At 40.4% G+C, this 21,251-nt stretch overlaps 1 protein-coding gene across 1 annotated transcript in view; it reads right to left on the reverse strand.

Annotated features, from left to right (window-relative positions):
* ascc3 (activating signal cointegrator 1 complex subunit 3) overlaps positions 1-21,251 on the reverse strand; it is a 218,877-nt gene that overhangs the window by 134,398 nt on the left and 63,228 nt on the right. The gene's annotated exons all lie outside the window — the stretch shown is intronic.

The following is a 21,251-nucleotide window of genomic DNA, read 5'->3' on the forward strand; positions in this document are numbered from 1 at the left end:
AAAAGATGTCAGTAAAATCTGACTTCATTTTAGTACACTGGGAAGAACTAATGAGTTGTTGCCCATGTTTCTAGTCTGTGATCAGAATACACAGAATTTTGATTCATACTGTATACTATGTCATTAAGTGTTTAGTAAAAAATGAGTAATTCTGTGGTCATGAAATGTATTTAAGCTGTCAGAAGATATAATTTGTTTTGAAGAGACAAACATGCAGTTTAATATAGAATCACTGCCTTGCAGTTGAATGCCTTTGACCAACCAGTCATGTTGCAGTTTACCTCCCATCCAGACTTGACCTTTAACCTTCTTGATATAAAGGGTTATTTCATCATCCAACCTCTTAGAAACACAAGTGACACAATTAACATATAAATTCATGAATAGCAATGTGCTTTGAGAGTGCACAGTCACCTTTGATGGCTGCATTTGTGAGTTCACAGTGACCTTACCCAACTGCCAGAAGACTGCTTTTCTAATGTCAGCACGAAACCACCAAACACACATTCTCCATCAAGTAAACTGGTAACAGCCTCGTATATTTACGGTAAAGTTTTAATTCATGATGCATGTATTCTGATTAATTCTGCAGGTCAAGATGCTCCTTTTTTTAATTAAATAAACTGTAGGATATTTAAATTTGTAATACTGTCCAAGCTCCAGGCTGATAACCCCTAATCTGATTATAATATTGTCACTGTGAAAATATGATTCTCATGGCATTCAGCTCCCTGAGCAGATTGTGCTCATGTTTTCACACTAAATGGTGAGAATGTAAAGTGATGAAGGCTCTACCTGTACAACGTTATTGACACAGGACTGTACTGGTTGCCCAGTTGCCCTTGGCAACTAGATCTGGGCCGATGCCAAATATTCAGTGGCGTTGCCCTCAATGACAACTGCAGTTTCTTATGACAGAAACATCCTGCAGACTCCCCTCCTCACTGTGTTGACATGTAATACAGACAGGTGATCAGTTACAGTCTATGTCAGCGACTGAGCCTCAGTGTGAAGTGACTGCACAGAAAGTGGAAAATTAAAAGCACGAAGGAGGAGGAATATATGTGGTTAGATCAGCTGTCACTCAAGCTGCCCTCTGTCTGCCTTCACTATGGCAACAGAGTGTGGGTGATGGCCCTCAATCTCACACTGCCTCTGATAAGCAGAGAAACGGCCACTGTGAAGGACAGTGGGTGCCACACACACACACACACACACACACCACACACACCACACATACAGGGGAGAGTGAAAACATTCAGCTGCTGCACAGGTGAATCATTTCCTTCTAGAACAGAGTGAGAACCAAAACCACATGAAGACGTGAATAAATCCATATCATGGACCATGTTCTCAAAACAGACACGCGCACTTTAAACAGTGACATTAAAAATGATTTTATTAGAGAATATTACAACACTGCACGTAAGCCAGCGCCCCTCAAAGTTCATTCATATATGTTTTCAATGAATGACTGCTGCAGGTGAGTTCAAACACACAGAGAGGTGTAAGGGCTGTGTAAACAAATTTAATTCAGGTACAACAACATGAAGACCAGACTTAAACGATTATTACTGAGATTAACACAATCAATATGCATTTAGTGATGAAAGGCGTTTATATCCACAGCAGAAAATGAGAGGCAGGTTATGCAACACAAACGGGTATTTGACATTTATATTAATAAGTATAGCAATCTGGGGGGAAAAGAAAAACTGAGGAAATGTGTATGATGGCATGTAGGTTGACTCTATAACGGTTTTCATTCTCACTGACCCAACTGACCATCACAGATAATAAAGCCTGGAGTGCTCCTCCCTTCTTTCGTGCTCCACTTCTCTCCCACTAAGGCTGCTTTAGGGTGCCTTAAGCTTAGACAGCAGTATTATTTATTCAAGAATTCATTAGAAATATGTCATCACTTTCCTCTTCCCCTCGATTCAATCCAACACTCATAGAAAGAAATAATTAAAGAGTGCATGTCAGGCAAGGATGTGTGGAGTGCTGTTCGGAAGTTGGCCCCACAGCCCAGAAGGGAAGAAGTTATTAATGCATCAAAGAGCAACTTTATTAGAGCCCACTTAAGCTGGAAGGAGTGAGGAGTGGCTGTGGTTTCAGCTAGGTACTGTGGGGGCCCACAAGCTTTTGATGAAGAGCTTGGTACAGCCATGGGTGCTTACATGTGATAGCTTGGACACTTTGGTCCAGACTTATTTAGCAGGGCTAATTAATATTCAATTCAATTCAATTCAATTCAATTCAATTTTATTTATATAGCGCCAAATCACAACAAACTGTCGCCTCAAGGCACTTTGTATTGTGGGTAAAGACCCTACAATCATACAGAGAAAACCCAACAGTCAAAACGACCCCCTATGAGCAGCACTTGGTGACAGTGGAAAGGAAAAACTCCCTTTTAACAGGAAGAAACCTCCATCAGAACCAGGCTCAGGGAGGGGGGGTCATCTGCTGAGACCGGTTGGGCTGAGGGGAGAGAAAGACATGCTGTGGAAGAGAGCCAGAGATTAATATCAATTAATGATTAAATGCAGAGTGGAGTATAAACAAAGTAAATAAGGTGAATGAGAAACAGTGCATTATGTGAACCCCCCAGCAGACTAGGCCTATAGCTGCATAACTAAGGGATGGTTCAGGGTCACCTGATATCCTGGTCAAAAATGACTCCAAGATTTCTCACAGTGTTACTGGAGGCCAAAGTAATGCCATCCAGAGTAAGTATCTGGTTAGACACCATGTTTCTAAGATTTGTGGGGCCGAGAACAAGAATTTCAGTTTGATCTGAATTTAGAAGCAGGAAATTAGAGGTCATCCAGGCCTTAATGTCTTTAAGACATTCCTGCAGTTTAACTCATTGATGTGTGTCATCTGGCTTCATTGATAGGTAAAGCTGAGTATCATCTGCATAACAATGAAAATTGATGCAGTGCTTTCTAATAATACTGCCTAAGGGAAGCATGTATAATGTAAATAAAATTGGTCCTAGCACAGAACCCTGTGGAATATGATATCGTAATAGTCAAAAACAATGCCCTAATTTATTAGCACAGGTCATTTCAATGGCCAGTGTAAAAAAAATGTGACAAACAAGCAGACATAATTAGAGAATCCATGAACAAAAATATTACAGTGTATGCACACATATTTCTCAGATCAATGAGACATCATAAAGCGATAAACTCTTTTTAGTGAGAAACCGATGGAGACTGTGAGGTGTTGTAGGTTGGAGCTGACACCCCCACCTCCTGGTGACCCTTCCCTTTCCTTATCCATCCACACATCCATCTTTTACTTAGCCAATTTAGAGTCAGGGATGAGGGGTTCGGGGGCGGATGCTGGAGCCTATCCCAGCTGTCATGTGGCAAAAAGTGGGGTACACCCTGGACAGACTGTCAGTCTACGGCAGGGCTTTCCACATGTATCTAATTACTAAATGATAAATACAAGTACGAGCAAAGAGATGACCAAATCAAATAAGTAGTTTGCGATGCCGCTGTGGGTTTAGTTAAAATAATATAGATATGACTGTGTCAGTATGAAGTTTTTTTTCCTTTAGTTCCTTTAAGTATTTTTCTGTACTGCTATCTATGTGGAGGTAAATGTAATGTCTAAAAAGGAAATGAATACTGGGAGAGAGCCGGAGCATTCTGTTGCTTATGTAATACGTGATGGATGGAAGATGCTGTGTACCTGTTTAGATAGAGCAGAAAAAGCCAGAGCTCAGCACTGCAAAAAGAACAGACAGCCAGATCTGAATGTGAAGATCACATATTCATGTGCTCTTCAGCACGTGAACATCAAGATTAATTATAAATTAATCTAATAATGTGTACTTTATGAATGAATGTACTTATGTTGTGCTGATTTAAGTGTTCTGATTTTCCATTCTGTTTATGTGTGACTGATTTGTTGTTGGTGCTCATTTAGTGACCTGAATATTTTTCAGGAACCTACAGTTTTGGCTTCAGTGCCTGTGGTGTAAACCCTGTCAGTGTAGAAAAATACTGAATATGACACACACAGACACACACACACACACACACACACACACACTGTAGCAATAAGCTTGTCAAAGAGAGTGCGATCCCCAAGGCCCCGCCCACCTGGGACTGTCTAAACAAAGTACTGAACAGCCAGCCTTCTTACAGGTAGAGTAACACAGAGTGAGTGCCTATAGTTAATCGCGCATAATTATGAGCAAAAATAATTATAATCAAGTATAAATCTAATCAATGTAATTAATTTGAAAGTATAATCTTAAGTATTTGAGCAGTTCTGATTTGTAAGTGCAGTAGGACACTGCTCAGACAATGCATGTGAAACAAGGAAATTATGGGATGTTGTAACAGGATGGAAAGTATGAGTGTGTGCGTGTGCATATGTGTGGGAGTGTGCACAGAAAGATGTGTGACTTAGAAATAGGGCAAAGGTGAGAGAGGGGGCAAAGGTGAAAGTTCACAGTTTTCAACAGCAGCAAGAAGCACCAAAGGATCAACCACTGCATGAACACTGTGGAGGTACCCACTGGGATTGTAATACTTGGCTTTTTCTCTACTCGTTTTTGCCGTGCTGGATTTAGACTAAGAAGGAGCTGAGGAATCTTGCACTTGGTTGTCACTTCCCTATTTGGATTACTTTAGGACGGACAGAAGGGGATTAGGTTTGCGGCCAGGGTGTCTCCCTCTTCTCTCTCAATTCATCCCAAGATCAGTATCAGGAATCAGCATTAGCATAGAGTAGGTTATTATCATTAGGTTAACAGAGTTAATACAGGAATCCTAGAGTTCAGTTTACTACCTTTTACTACCTATTTTTACTACCTCTAAAATATTTTTACTACCAGCACGAAATCGAGCAGCAGCCTTTTTTGGGGTGGCGGTGGATTCACAGCACTAAGCCGTGTAAGATGATCGCCCATCTCTCACCAAAGACAAAACTTTATCCCACTTACTTGAAGGTGTAACTGTGACTTGACTAAGACCTCATACACATTAATATTACAACCACATTTCAAGAAGACTCAGGAAATTTGTTTTTTTAAGAATATAAACAAAATGCAATGAAATTCAAGTTTCACAAGCCGATGATTTATTTTCCAGTAAAATACTGGAATACTGGTTTGCTGCTGAGGTGTGACAGTGATACTTGTGCTCGTAGCTGAGGTTGCAGTTGCAGCGCTTTGCGTAGCACCAAAAAACAAAATAGGGATCTGCTCCCTGCACGCGCGAATCTGTGCTGGTGAACGATGGATGCTCGGTGTGATTTGATCGCAGTCACACGCCTCTCGATCATTCCCCATGACCGGCTTAAGCCAGTCTTTGAATGCCGGGTCATCGACCCAAAGTTGTGAAAACGTACATTTTCCCATGACGGGGAGCAAAATGACTCACTAGTCTCAACATATTAGACGACCAGTCGTCCCCGTTGTCAGCAGTCAGTATCAGATGTACTAGTGGGTTAGCCTAATTATTAAGGTTTTAATTGATGCCCAGTGCCATAAATGTTTGTCCTAAATGTTACACAGCGATCTGCCACCAGATGGAGCTGCAGCCCTGACATTGTTATAGAAAAATGCCAGAACTCTATTAATCATGGCTGATACTTTTATTGGGTCTACTATTGTTAGTTATTTTTGAAGTTTTACAGTAACCTGAAGTGCACCTCCTGAGAAACACCGTCATTTCCTTCATTTCTGGCTCCTTCCCCGAGTTTGTACAAAGAAGCAAAAAACTAGAGGGACAGATGAGTTTGCACCTTAAACTGACCACAGCAGGGAGAAGGACCCAGGAGGGAGAAGGACCCAGGAGGGAGAAGGACCCAGGAGGGAGAAGGACCCAGCAGGGAGAAGGACCCAGGAGGGAGAAGGACCCAGGAGGCAGAAGGACCCAGCAGGGAGAAGGACCCAGCAGGGAGAAGGACCCAGCAGGGAGAAGGACCCAGGAGGGAGAAGGACCCAGGAGGGAGAAGGACCCAGGAGGGAGAAGGACCCAGCAGGGAGAAGGACCCAGGAGGGAGAAGGACCCAGGAGGGAAAAGTCCAGCTTTTTATGTTTCTGCCAGCCAGCACCTCATGTAAAACACCGGAAAATGACCGACAGGTAATTAACACACTCGACGCACCTGCACAGGTATAAACACCGGTGTTGTAAGAGTTACTTCGCCAAAAAGTTGTTTGTCACTCAAAATGACTTGAAATAGTTCATGAGAGGTATTTTTGACACGTTTCACAGATTATAGATCATCAAGTCATTTACAACAGTTTAAATACAGGTAATCGTTTTCTGGCAAATACCAGAAATCTCCTTTCGGCACAACGCCGGCAACAACATCACCCACTTACATCGTAGCTCTACTAATCCCAGCACCGAAGTCTGGCTGGGGGAGAGGGAGGTCTGGGCTTCACTGCTCAGGCTGCGACCCCACGACCCCGCCCTGGATCAGAGGAAGAAGCTGGATCTTCATATTGTTTTATTATTATTTTAACTTTTATTGAGATGCTTGTCATGAATTGTACAACAACGAGCATCGTTCATGATGCTGCACAATGGGCCACACTGTTAAATTAATTTGTTTTTTGAATGTTATTTTTCTCATATTTTATGAAAAGTAATAGGGCTGCAGGTGAAGATTATTTTGACAGCTAATCTGTCAAATATCTTTTTGATCAGATTATGTCAAACGCTCCCACACCTTTAACAGTCTGTCTCCATTTCCTTTCATTTTCTCCTCTCTGTTCCACCATCCTTATGCTGTTCATGTTACGTTCTTCTTCATTGGTATTGTTTTTATTGGCAGTCAATGGAGGCAATACTGCCCCATATCTTCCTGCAGCATACTGCAGTTACAAAATCACGTACGTGGTTTTAAAATATGACGCGTCGACATTAAAATTCCACTTCGACTAATTTTTGTAGTCGACATCATCGATTACGTTGACAAATCGTTGCAGCCCTAATGCGTAAACATCGTTTGCAGTAGCATGTTTTCATATTGTTAACATCTATTTATTTTGGTTTTTTTTTCCTTCGTTGTCTGTTGGGAGGGTTTTAGTTTTAGATTAGTCGATTAGTCGATGTTTTTCCCTTGTTTAGTTGACCAAGAAATGAATCACCAGGAACCTTCCTAGTAAATGTACATTTGACGAAGCACATATTCTACCAAATTAGAAGAATAAAAGATGAATGGTGATCCTAGTCTCCTGCTCTCTGCCCAATTATTCCACCAGGCTACTGCACTTCTACTTATGAATATTCAGTTCGTAATTATCAACCACTGAGCTTCACCCAGTTTTGCGAGGGCACCCTCACACTCCTTTCTGTGGCTTCGTGGTGACCGGAGAACCTCGACAATCAGCATCTGGCCCTCATTTTGATTTATCGACTTTGTCTGTTTGTAACGAAAAGGCAGTGTCCCCACACTTCTTAGAGATGCTAATTAATGCAAATGCATGCCCGCCCCAGTATTCACCTTGGGGTAAAGCATACATGTTGTAAACACAAAGTTGTCATAATTTAATGATCTTTGGAAATCTTTAGTGTTTTTATTCTCTTTAAAACCTCTCCAGCTTCATTGTTATGTTAATATATGCACACACATCTTCCAATTGGAGATCCAGCTGTGCCTGTGATAGCATGTCTCAAGGGTGTGATATCAGCTTTGTTGGGAGGTAGTTACTGTAAAATGCAATGGGCATTAGGTAGCGCTAACAAACAGGCAGAGAACCGTGTAGCAAAGCTGCATTGATTGTGTCCAGCTTTTTGTGGCCCCAAAGCACTCCAAACACATAATGCAGGGAGTGAGGGCACATTATTTTGAGGTTGGGCACATTTTTTAAACTTTTAGTGATTAAATGCATGTAAATTAACTAAAATCATGCAGGTTACTTTTTGTATCCAGCTTAAAGTCACTTTGGCTAATAGCAGAAGCTGCCATACACCGTTTTGTTATGTCGGCTCTTCAGCTGGGTGACCTGCTTGACTCTATGGAATTACCATTAATTATCCAGAAGTTTCCATTGTGTTTTCTTCCTGTAGATTAAGTCTGAATTAGTTGTATTAAGATGCAGGTCAGTAAAACCATCGTTTATCTCACGTAATGTTATCTAATGTCATCTTAATAACACATTAAGAAAGCCTGTGCCATTAAATGTGCCACACATACACATGAATACTTTGATATTAATGGCAGTGTTTCCATCTGTCCATGTTAATCTGATAATCATTAATATACTAACTTTAAAAAATCACAAAATCAATAGCTATTATTTTTATTACTGTCAGTTCTCTAATGTCAAATTTCAGAAACTTTATATGAACTCAAGTAAACAGCATTTTAAAATTTGGCTAATTTACCACATAAAGGAGACGCAGCTCCCTAGTCTTCTGTCCAGTATGGTCTTACTTTATCAGAAGTTATCCTCTACACAAAATACCCAGTGTTTTTCCCCAAACAAAGAACAAACAGGTTACCCATTTTACCCCCTAAAGTGACCGACAGAACCAAGAAAACAGGTCATTGTACACGTAGGTCGCTCAGATTCACTTATTTCCACCTAAAAAAAATCTGCAGAAACATATACTTTTCCCAAACTTGTACACAACATGAACACCTGACATGAATAAGATCTGGCAGAGGGACTTTCTAAGTATAATGTGAAATAACTGCAGTATTAAGCAGAGCTGTTAACAGTCACATTTCTACTGCATCAGTCACTGACTAGACCTCATCATTGTGACATTGAGTCATACCAACAGAAAGCAGACTTGGAGCCAGAGAGTCAAATTGACGTCGCCAGGAAAGATGCCAACTTAATTAAGCTGACAGGAGTTAAGACTTTATCAAGTGGAAATTCAAAGAAAACACATCCAGTGCCAACAGGCTCATTTGTTCTTCTTTCTCCAGATACAGCTTTCAAGTACAGGACTAGAGCACACTGTCTGATTTTTGTTACAATCAAATCTCTGAAGCCAGTTACCAACAAAGACCAAAACATGGACATGATAACCGACTAGCTGCTTTATTGCAAATCAGTCTGCATCATCACTGATAAAAGTTGCTGGCCCCATCCAGCCAAAGGCACTTGAAGCAAAGACCCAGCATTTAAAAACCGCAGAGTGGGAGCTCTGAAGATCCCAGCTGGCTAATATAGAACATACACATCTGTGGTCAACCTTTCAGCAGCAGGGTTAAATAAAGTTTCTAATGAGAGCAGCTGTTTGAGTCTGGGGCAGAACCAATCTTAAAAACCCAGCTGGATCCAGCAGGAATCAATATTTTCTGCAATATGAAGATCCTTGGGCTATGAGCAATCTTTGGTTTCATATGAAAAGGAAAAAAAGTGTGAAGTGTGTCTCTATAAAGAATTACATAGACTGAGTGAATGGGCTGCATATGCACAGTGTGTTTCTAAAGGTGCCCATCAGCCCATCCTGGACCAGTGCTGACCACGATAGAAACTGACACGCTCATTAACACAGCAGATATGCAGACTATGGGCATATGGGCAAACTGGGAGGACTGGGAATATCCCACCAACCCACCGCCACTTAAAGCACACTAATTGTGCCCACATAGACTGCACTAATGATTTAACAGCAATAGTTAAAAATCAGCATATCTACTTGTAATATCCATTATCTCACTCTATGTGGGTTTAATATTAAAACAGAGAAGGCCAGACTGTTTATAGACAATAGCCATCAGTTTTTGTTTGTTTGTGTGTTTGTTTTGTGTGTGCGGTGGCTGCTTTTTAATGTTATAGTGTGTTTACTGTATAAACTCACTATATGAGCTCCTAAACTAATTAAATTCCTGTGTGCATTGGTAATGGGAAGCTAAGAGATATAATTGTTGTCATTTTCATGCCATCCTTTTAATTACTTTCTGGTTCCATTTCATTCCATTTGAATTGACAGCCTGATCAACTTTTAATTGCCAGTTTTTGCAAACAGCTTATCAGCCTGTTCCAAGCCTGCATGTAGAGTACTAAATGACCTGGCCAAACACACACACCATAAATTCCTGAGTCTAGTGATACACATGCGCACTGAACACACACACACACGCACAACAACCTTCCTCATCAGTGCAGATGCAGCAAACAGGAGGTCCATTAATTTCCTTGCAGAACAGCAGCAGGAAGAATAGGAGAGAGGGCACAAAGACGGGAGATGGAGAGCTGTGAGTACGATGGAGATAGCAAACAGTGAGGTAATCCATCACTTCATCCATAATCACCTGCTCAAGTAGCAAAGAGGCCAAAAAACATGAACCAACACAGTGCAGCCAATGCCCACCAACGTCACAGCCATTTTTGATATTTCACAATAAACAGACGGATAATAATTGTTTTTACACCTGAATGTAATTCTAATCATTACAATACACACAAGGCATATGTGGTGTATACAACACACACACACAAAAAAAACCCAAAAACAAATTTACAGCATTAATGGGGTGTGGATGGTCCCTGTCCTCTGCAGCTCAGAAGATGCAGCACACAAGGGTACACCGCTGTGACTCAGGAGGCCAATCAGAAAGTGGTCAGATTGATCTCAGGTCATCTAGTCTGCATGTCAAAGAGTCCTTTGGCAAGATACTGAACCCTAAACTGCCTGTGATACATGAGTGAGCAGTCAAAGGACTGCTGTGCACTGCACTGCTGTATGAATGTGTGTGTGCATGGGTGAATATGGTTTGCAGCAAGTGGACCACCATATAAGCACCAGTCCATTTACCAATTTACACAATTTCCAAACAGAACTGCACACTGTGATTGGTCAGACCGCAGGCCGGTTTTCCACTTCGAGGGGGGGAGAAGCATTTCTGTATCTTGTTTGTATACAAATAAATTCTGCCATTAGTAATAAAACTACTCCATTAAAAAAACAAAGAACCAAAAAACAAGAGTCAAATAAGAGTTCAATCTAAGTGAGATACACATCAGAATTAGATGCACGGGTGCCGACAAAGATCACAGAAAAGACAACTCTCTTAATGTACCGTGTTCTAGCTGCTGATCGCCCAGCGCTGCGCCAGGCTGAGAATTTCTCCAGTTCACTATTGGAACAGGTTAATATCATCGCAATTAGCAAGCGGGCACAGCAATTAGCATTACCAAGCAGCCAAATGATATGAATGAAATGAGATGAAGACAGATATATCAAAATGAGATTATTTGCTTGCTAGTTTAGTTTTAAATAAAATTAGATGCTTCTATTAAATTATGAAAATATAAAGTAAAAATCTGGATCATAGACAGAAGTCTAATTTCATCAAAGATTGGAAGGCAAAGCCACCTTTTCAGTGACTGTTTTCAAGATGACATACAGTACTGCAATTTGTGGATGCTGTCACATCACCTAACCAGACTGTGAAAGTCTTAAACCTCTAAGTCCTTCAAAGAAGCCTTGAAGACATGTGGTTTCTGTTTAGCAAGTCTTAGCAAAGTTACAGAACCACATGTGTGTGCTATGGGGGAACCACATCCAAACTGGATTAGGAAATGCAATTAAGGTGGATTAATTATGGATGGAGGCTGTTCATGTTCTGCCTCATCTTTGCATGCCTGTGCTTAGGTACTGCCTGCTGCACGGGAAAGGAGAGGGCAAGCTGTCAAGTCAGAAGAATCAACGGATTTTGAGTGAGAGTGGTGATGGCATGTGTACTGGAATGACAACAGCACTGGGCCTGCTCACCTGCTACCATCAGATGAGACTGAAAGCACCAGACAGCAACGTCCCCGCATCTTTGGCCATTTACACCTTTCAGTGTGAGTGGTGGATAAAAGAGACGGGAAGCAGCTTAGAAAAGTGGGGTGTGATGTTCTAAATGATTATTTTACAATCATAAAAGATAAATGAATCACTGCGGTACATATACACTCATAATAAAACATTCGCCTTTCATGACATCAGCTGCAAGAAAAAAGTTTTTGCTTAAAGTGTCTAGTTTAACTGACTGAAGAGCGAAGTGTTAGATGAAAACAGGATTAAAGGAGACAAACCTCAAGCTCTGAAGTGATTGTAGTGAAGTATGATATGATTGTTGGAGATGAATTAGTGGCAACATCATTACATTACAATACACTGAATTTAACACTGAATTAAAAAGTTATGTGAGGATTTGATGTGGACTTTAAATTTCTTGCAGTTGAGAAGCTTAGCAGTCCACCCTCTAAACTCCATGTCTGGGGAGGCTTCTGCATGTAAATGGTAATTCAGTGACTCCACTTTAAGATATCCTGTGGTATAAATACATAATGCTGTGTATTAGTATTAATTTCATTATTCTGTCTGCTTTTTAATTAATGTTTTTTTCTTTGCACTGCATATGTGCATGTGAAAGCTACTTATAAATAAAACTGAGCTGAGTACAATTACCCACCCATGAAACAAACAGCTTGAATAGATGTGACAGTTCCATTCTATTTGAACAGTTTTTGGACATGGTCTCACAAACGTGTGACCATGTCGTGCATGTGACTGAAGGGACCTGAGCTATCTGAGAGGACAGACAGAGCAGCTGTTTTGGAGTTAGCACTGTCTCAGTGTTAAGAAAACAACGAAACCAAGACAGGTGTATAATCCAAAAATTCAAATAACAATATGATTAATAATGATAATGCAAACCTTGAAATTAAAGGAGACAGGAATAACTAAATTCACTGCTGAGCACTGAGATATCAGGAAAGTCAGAGAAGAAGAGAAGCTGGGAAGCGAGAGACATGAGAGCAGAAGACCTGCTGCTTGTTTGAAGGCGTTTGTATGGACATGTTTAACCATTCACCAGCGCCCTGATACACCTGCAAAAGGCCTTTAACACAGAGCGTATCACCATCGACACGTTTGTGCAAGCACACTTTGCCTCACCATAATTACGTGACAGATTGTCCTATCTGAATTGGAAAGCGGTCATTATTTTTCCAAGTGTCTTTTCTGATGTGTTATCACTGAAAATTTTAGGATTATGTAAAAGTGTAATTTTTGCTGTTTCATTAGTACTCATTTTCTTAAAGCTGGTAAATAGTTGAGACAGACATGTATTTAGTAGCTATATTTTAAGACTCTTGAGCACATAAAATGGCTTCATTTGAAACAACTGTGAAAGATAACAGCAAAGTAGAAAGTAATGCATTCAGAACATTATGTCCAGGTATTGTGGGGAAAAAAGAAAGATTTGCTTTGTGGTGGATTAGAGTGGGCTTTATTGAGCTATAAAACTACTGAATTCTCCTCTGTCTGTCACCCCATGAGCAAAGAGCTTTGAGACTGTAACAATTGCTATGTCACCTCACAAAGTCAAATCAAATATGCTTTAGCATAAACTCACTGACTTGCGTCAGTAACTTGAGGACGCATGGCAGCTAGTCAGGATGACAAAGCAAGAGACTAGTGCACTATTGCTGATTGTTCAGCAGCACGAAAGTCTTTACAAAGCCTTCAGTCTTTCCATTAGGATGAAAATTTGCATCAGGAATGGATGAACTCACTTTTGGAGATATAAATAGCTTCTAGTCTGTTGGAGAAGCGAGGAGAATTTGAATTTAGAGAAATCTAAACAACTCTTGGCGAATACAATGTGTGTTTAAAATGTACCCCACTCATTAAGAAAAACTGTTAAATGAGCCATAATTCCACATCTTCAAGTATCAGAATGATAGGCAGTACGAAGTGGGAGGGAAGAGCAATCATTACTTATGCCTTTCAACCAGCCCACAGTCTCCTTCAGCTGCTAAAGAGCAAAGCTTTCTGTGTTCTTTAATCCCTTTCCCTCTACAGACCGTTTCCCTGTGGGAACATGTCATTTTTTTCAGAATGTGTTAGTAGCCTGAGTGAATTCCTATCAATTAGCAGCTTAGTCCATGTGAAATTCATTTACGTGTCAATGCTGCTCTCTAAGTTTCTGTGTTCATTCTACTGTACATCAGCAAGAAGAAGTACTAGTTCTGTGCATGTTTGACTGGCACTTGCTCTCACTCACAACACACTCAGTAACATATCTATTTGGACCAATTAGGAAGGCTTTTACCATGGTGGCAAGAGCAGGATACCTAGACCCTGATTCATTAGTTAAAAAGCACCCAAATAAATTCCCACTTTTAATGTTTGACACTGCTATTAAAGGCGTCTCCAGGCTCACACCGGCCTATTTCCCATTACAGCCTTCAATAAGTGACAATCGGCAAGCAGTGTAAACTGGAAAGAAGAGGGAGCACCAGACTTTTCAGCTTGCCTTTCAAAGCCATCCTAATAGCACATAAAGACTTATTAGGCACTGTGTGCTGGCGCTTTAGGAGTGAGGCACTTTGCTCCAGAGTTGCTCAGGCTTAAGTTAATAAATAGAGCCGCTGCTTGACTGAGGCTAATTCACATCGTTCAGCAGAAGCGGCTCCATATCAATCTAGATCAGTTACACAGGAACATTCAAAGAAGAAGGTAAAGCTGCCAGAGAGCTGGGGAGAAACTCTGGGGGGGGGGGGGGGGGGGGGGGGGTCCTTTTTAAAGAGTAACAGATGACAGGGTTGGGAAAGCATGGACACAAATTCAGAAATGATTAAAGTGGTAACATTGTGTTTTGTTTTGTTGTCCTCTATGAAATTAGTTCCCTGAAGACTGACACATCTAAAGACTGACCACCAAATCATCCCAATTGATGGAAACTCATCAAAACCAAAGAGAACAACTATAACAGTCTTAAAGCTCATTCATCAGCACATTCATCACAAAGCTGAGTTAGCTTCTTCAAATGTCCTGGATCCCGGATTACTAACACTCCTCATTATCGTTCTTCCAAAGGAAGAGCATGACAGCATATTAAATGTGTAGGCATTGGACAGTGACATTTTTGTTATTTATTGAAGTGAAGCAATAAAGATATCACTGAGGTGTAGACTTCAGCTTTAAAACATTGTCTTAAAACCTTTATACAAATCATTCATCACAGTCTTAATTTTTATATTTTGGGCAAACTAACAAAATTATAAAAACAAGGATAGTCTTCAGTCTTTTGAAGTAAATGACTGCATTAAGTCTAAGAGTTTTCTCACTTCAAATGCTTTACCAGGCCTTTAATGAGGCAATTCCCATTTCACAGCACTGCATTACTTTGCCTTAAGAAGCTCCTGGGTAGTTTTCACAGCATGTTTTGAGTAATTATCCACCTGTACTGTGAAGAGCTGTTCATCTGATTTGCAGCATTTGACTAAATCTGAGCTTAAGGTACAGCTCTAGACACTTCAAAAGTTATGCTGCTGCTTCTATCAGCAGCCACACCGTCAATAAACACTAAAGCACCGGTTCCACTGGCAGACTTACAGCACTATGCCTCGACACAATTTCCACCACACTTGACAGATGATGCGGTACTTTGGATCATGAGCAGTTTCCTGCCTTCTACAGCCTCTTCTCTTGCCATTGCTCAATAACAGATTAATTCTGTATTCATCTGTCAACAGATGAATTGTTCTAGAACAGACTAAATAGAAGTTTGTTTGTTTTGTTTTTATATAATAAAGTCCAACCTGGCCATTCAATTATTTAGTATTGTCAGAATAGACTAGAATAGAATAGAATGCCTTTATTGTCATTATACAGGATGTACAATGAGATTGGAGGGCCACTCCTGTTCAGTGCCATGTAACAGAAAATCAAACTCTCTAAAATGAAAATAAAAATATTATAAAAACATTATAATCTAGTATAATCAATATGATCAAGAGATATACAGAAAATAAACAATAATCTAGTATAATCAATATGATCAAGAGATATACAGAAAATATACAAAAAATAGAATGTATAAAAATATATACATACATATCTACATTGGTGCATCTGTACATTGTAAGAAAGTAAACGCGTGTATACATATAATAATGAAGATGATGAATATTGCACTTGGTGAATGAATATTGCACTAGTGAATGAATACTGGATATTACACAATATAGGAGTGATAGATATTGTTCAGTATGGGTTGCATCTTAAAGCAAACCATCCATATTTACAGTTAGCAGGGTATATCTTCATGGTAGACTTTGAAATAATACGCCTACCTCCTAGAGAGTTTGACACGGGTAGATAAGAGATGGGGTTGTTCTCTACCCTGAAACTGTATCAACCTGCTCATCACTCTATTGATGAATTACTTCTACACCTGATAAAATGGAGGTACACATGGCTAGAAATGTTTTATTCAATATTTCTGTTAAACCCCTTGAATTAAAGCTGAAAGTCGACTCTTGAATCACATTTTGATTGTTTCATTTTAAACCCTTACGAAAATCCACTATGGTTACCTACAGTTTTTATGCAGTAACCAAGGTTTTACCATGGTTACTGCATAAAAACCATAGTTGACCATAGTGGATTTTCGTAAGGAAATCCATTGTGGTGATGTACAAACCCAATATTACCACAAATGTGTCCAAAACTATATTGTCTTGATTATTAATTCTTTTTGAAAGCAGATTCTGGATTGTGCGTTTTGTGTTCTATTGCTGTAGAAACTGTAGCTGAACGTTAAACTGTGAAAGGGGAGAAGAAAGCCTTGAACCAGCTCATCAGTGTTTTAGACATTTGCAGCTGAGATGCTTCCAATGATAACCAAGCTATATTAGAGTCCAGAAAAGATATCATTTGATCTCCCTAACTCAGAATGCTCCGTTTTCACATTGGTTTTGGCTAAAGACCAAGGATTCACAACTGAATTTTAACAGGGCTCTTTTAACAGCCAGTATTGTCAGAAAGAATGAGAACACTCAAATACAAACCTTTCAAATGCACATATGGATACATGAGTACTGTTTTGGAAAATGTTGAAAAGATGCAAAGTCTACAGCAAAATGTTTTTGCTTTTGTAATGCATGACTTCAATCAGTTGTGGATCTTTTCAGCAAGTAGAATGAATAGAATAAAAAGTCCATAGTGGAGGTAAGAAATGGCAGTTTTATGTGTTAAACAGATGCTGTTTACCTGGGAAACACAATATGAATCCAGACATTTTTAAGCTTTTATGAGCTCATGCTAAGCCCATGTCATACATGTAAACAATAAGAACGATACATAACTGGTGTTTACATCCTACTTAATTTAACCTGCAAAATTGACTCTTTCAACACAAAATTAAAGTCAAAAGTTAAAGTGGAAGTTAAGTGCACAGAGTTTGGTGATCAAACAAGCACTTGATTCAAAGCCTTGAAAGCTCTTGTATCATTGATGTTTTCCATGTGATATTAATGTTAAAGCCACGTTCAGATATCAACAATCAGAGACAAGTTACAGACCAAAAGCCAGACTGCAAACAGTGTCACAAAGCATTTGGAAGGAAAGTAAGAAACACTACAAACATGAACAAGCACCTTCAACACATTCGGATCTGTAGAAATCAAGACGAGAGACTTCCAGTTGTTCACTTTAACATGCCATAGCAAGGTCCACATCACAGAAACCTGTTTGCTGAACCAATGCTCCACATTGAGGCAAATGTAGCAAATGAGTTTATGCTTGTTACTCGTCTATATAACGTTAAAAAATAATCCTCTTTAAGTGGCTAGTCCAAGGTGGAGGGGGAGCCAGTGGATAATTGCAGAGGGTTGATCAAGCAGGCAGATAATCAAGAATGAGATTTCTTGAGATCTTCGGGATGAAGTGATAGAGTGTCCCCAGGGAGGAGAGGATGATGACTGAAGAAGACTTTAATGGACATGAAGGTGAAGGGAACAGGAGTGATGAGGAGGTGCTGGGTAGGTATGATGTTAAGGAGAGAAACGTGGAAGGACAAAGTGGTACTGGATTTTGCAAAAAGGAATGGAAATGGCTGTGGTGAACACATACCACAGAAGAAGTAGGTGTTCACCAAGAGGAACACATGGTGATGTAAAAGTGGCAGGGAGGAAGAAGGACACAGGTGGACCACACCTTATGCAGAGGGTGCTGTAAGGCGACGTCAGAAGAAATGATGTTGCTAGACGCCATCGGATTATAGTCTGTACAAAACCAAGAAGACAAAGCGAGCCAAGATAGAGCTAAGGATTAAATGGTAGAAGTTGAAGAGGGATGTATATTGCACAGAGTTCAGATCAGACAGCCTCTGGGATAATGAGATGAAGAAAGTAGGCCAGAGTACTGGGAGGCTAGGCATACAGCAAAGAGAGACGTGTCAGAGGCAAAGGCTTATTCTGATTTGTATGTGAGACTGGCCACTAAAAAAAGAGAAAAGGACTTGCATCAGTTGGCTAGGGAGAGAGATCAAGCTGGAAAGGATGTGCAGCAGGTTCTGGTTGTTAAGGATAAAGATGGAAACGCACTAACAACCAAAGAGTGTTTTAAGATGGAGTACTCTGAGGAGCTCATGAACATAGAAAATGAGAGCAAGAGGAGGACAGATGGAGGAGAGTTATTCATTCGGGAAGTGCAGAGTGGATTCAATTAAATTAAATTTTATTTTATCTCCCGTAATTTACTGTAATGATCAGAAAAGTCCCTGTGAGCAAGCACTTTGTAATAGAACCAGGCTCAGGAAGGGGCATCCATCTGCCATGACCGGTAGGGGTGAGGGGAGGGAGACAGGACAAAAGACACTGCGGAAGAGAGCCAGAGATTAATAATACCTAATGATTAAAGTAGTGTATAAACAGAGAGCATGCAAAGAGGTGAATGAAGAAGAAACACTCAGTGCATCATGGGAAGCCCCCAGCAGCCTAGGCCTTGTGCAGAATAACTAAGGGAGGGTCCCCTGATCCAGTTTTAACTATAAGCTTGGTCAAAAAGGAAAGTTTTAAGCCTAATTTTAAAAGGAGAGAGAGGGCCTGTCTCCCAAATCCAGACTGGGAGCTGGTTCCACAGAAGAGGGACCTGAAAGCTGAAGGCTCTGCCTCCCATTCTACTCTTAAATACACTAGGAACCACAAGTAAGCCAGCAATCTGAGAGAGAGCAGAGGGTAGGGCAGGTCATCTACTATTCAGATGGTGGTTCAATCCTTGGCTGCTCCAGTGTGCATGCCAAAGCACCGCTGTACAAGATCTTGAACCCCAAGTTATCTCTTGGAGTGTGACTGTGTGTGAATGTTAGGCAGAAAGCACTCCTCTGTTCCCCTCCAACATGGAAAAACATGTCAGCGAATGAACACTCTGTGTTAAAGGGTTAAGACATTCCTGCAGTTTAATTCATTGTTGTGTGTCATGTGACTTCATGGACAGATAAAGCTGGATATTATCTACATAACAATGAAAATGTATGCTATTCCATTTTATAATACTGCCCGCAGGAAATCATGTATAATGTAAATAGAATTGGTCCTAGCACAGAACCCTGTGGAACTCCATAATTAACCTTAGTGTGTGAAGAAGACTCCCCATTTACATGGACAAATTGGAGTCTATTAGATAAATATGATTCAAATCACTCCAGTGCAGTACCTGTATAACCTACAGCATGTTCTAATCTCTTTAGCAAAATACTGTGGTCTGCTTTACTGTACGCTGCACTAAGGTCTAGCAGGACAAGCATAGAGATGAGTCCACTGTCAGAAACAATAAGATCATTTGTAATCTGAACTAATGCTGTTTCTGTACTTTATCCTGAATCCTACCCCTGCAAACAAACCGTTCCTCTGCAGATGATCAGTTAGCTGTTTTACAACTACTCTTTCAAGAATTTCTGAGAGAAGAGGAAGGTTAGAGATTGGCCTATAATTAGCTAAGACAGCTGGGTCAGTGATGGCTTTTTAAGTAATGTTTAACTACTGCCACCTTAAAGGTCTGTGGTATGTAATCAATTACTAAAGATAGACTGATCTTATTTAAGATTGAAGCATTAATTGGTAGGACTTCTTTGAGCAGTTTTGGGCTCAGGCAACCAGCCTGTTAAAGCACAGAGACGTTTGTGACCTTGTCGTTCGATGAGATGCTGAAGATGTGTCGAAGGCAGGAAAGGTGGAAGGTTTTGAGGCAGTTCTCTTGTTTTGCATAGGTTGTCCATGCTTCACTGCCATAGAGAAGCATGCTGAGGATGCAGGCCTTTTATACTTGGACTTATGGTATTGCTAATCAGTTGGTTGTTGCATCAGACTCTTGTTCAGCCTGCCTATGACCCCAGCAGCTTTGGCCATCCCTTGGTCTAGTTTGCTGTTGAGTGACAGGTTGCTGCTGACTGTACCAGTTAAGGTTAAAGGATTACTCAGCTCAATAAAGCTCTGACTCTTTGTCAGCATGGCTACAGTGCTGAAAAGAAACCTGGGGTTGTTATTATCAGTCCTAGCTTTACGGAGGGCATTTTTATAGAGCAAGAAACTTTTTCCAGGCTAAATGAAGACCGTCTGAATTAGTGAGATGCCATTTTGTAAAGAAGAAGTGAGGACAGCTATGCAGAGGAGGAAAAGTTGAAAGGGACTCTTGGAGAGTGAGAAGCCACCTGAGGAATGGAGAAGTGCACTGGGTGCTGTAACTACAGAGGGATAAAGTTGATGGGCCATACCAGGAAGCTATGCAAAAAAGATGTTGGTCTTGTGTCACTTCTTGTTCTTTTTACAGTGGTGTTTTGTGTAACTTAATCTGTGTGTAATTTCAAACTTTAAAGTAGTAACTTCTTTCATACTGTAACCTACACATACTTTATCAGAGCACGCATTCTGTTGAATCAACTGCAAATTATCACTGGCACTTTACTGCTCAGTGTGTCAAATGTTTTGTTATTCCTCAGCTTTTAGCGCTAATGGTGCTATTAATAAATGTAGCTTGTTATTAGCTTTGGAGGCCAGGCTCTGCATGACCGAAAATAATCCTTTGGCTAGCCAGACCCCGGTAGTCAGTGCAGGCCAAAGTAGCTTAGCACCAGTTAGCTCTCCCTCAGCAGGACTTCCAGAGCAGCCAGGAAATCAAGCTGATTGTGAGTAGGAAGCATAGCCCTAGACAGAAGTCCCACTACATCACAAACCTGTTCAAGTTTTTTTTTATAGCTTTTCCCCACTCAGCAACACACCCGCTGAAGAAAAAACTTTGCTGCAGTTACTGGTGACTCTAGTCTTAGAAACGTGAAGCTAAAGACTCCAGCAATCACTGCTGATTGTATTCCTTGGGCAAGAGCACTGAAGCCAATTTGCTGGCTAAATGTAAGCGTAGATTTGGAAAGATTAAAATTCATTTTGACAGTAATGACACCTGGTTCCGTCAATCAGAGGTCACTAAAAGTAATTTTGAGTCGGTGTGTAATTTTGTTTAAACAATGTCGGAC

This window comes from Archocentrus centrarchus, unplaced genomic scaffold (genome assembly GCF_007364275.1).
Source record: "Archocentrus centrarchus isolate MPI-CPG fArcCen1 unplaced genomic scaffold, fArcCen1 scaffold_40_ctg1, whole genome shotgun sequence".
NCBI lineage: Eukaryota > Metazoa > Chordata > Actinopteri > Cichliformes > Cichlidae > Archocentrus > Archocentrus centrarchus.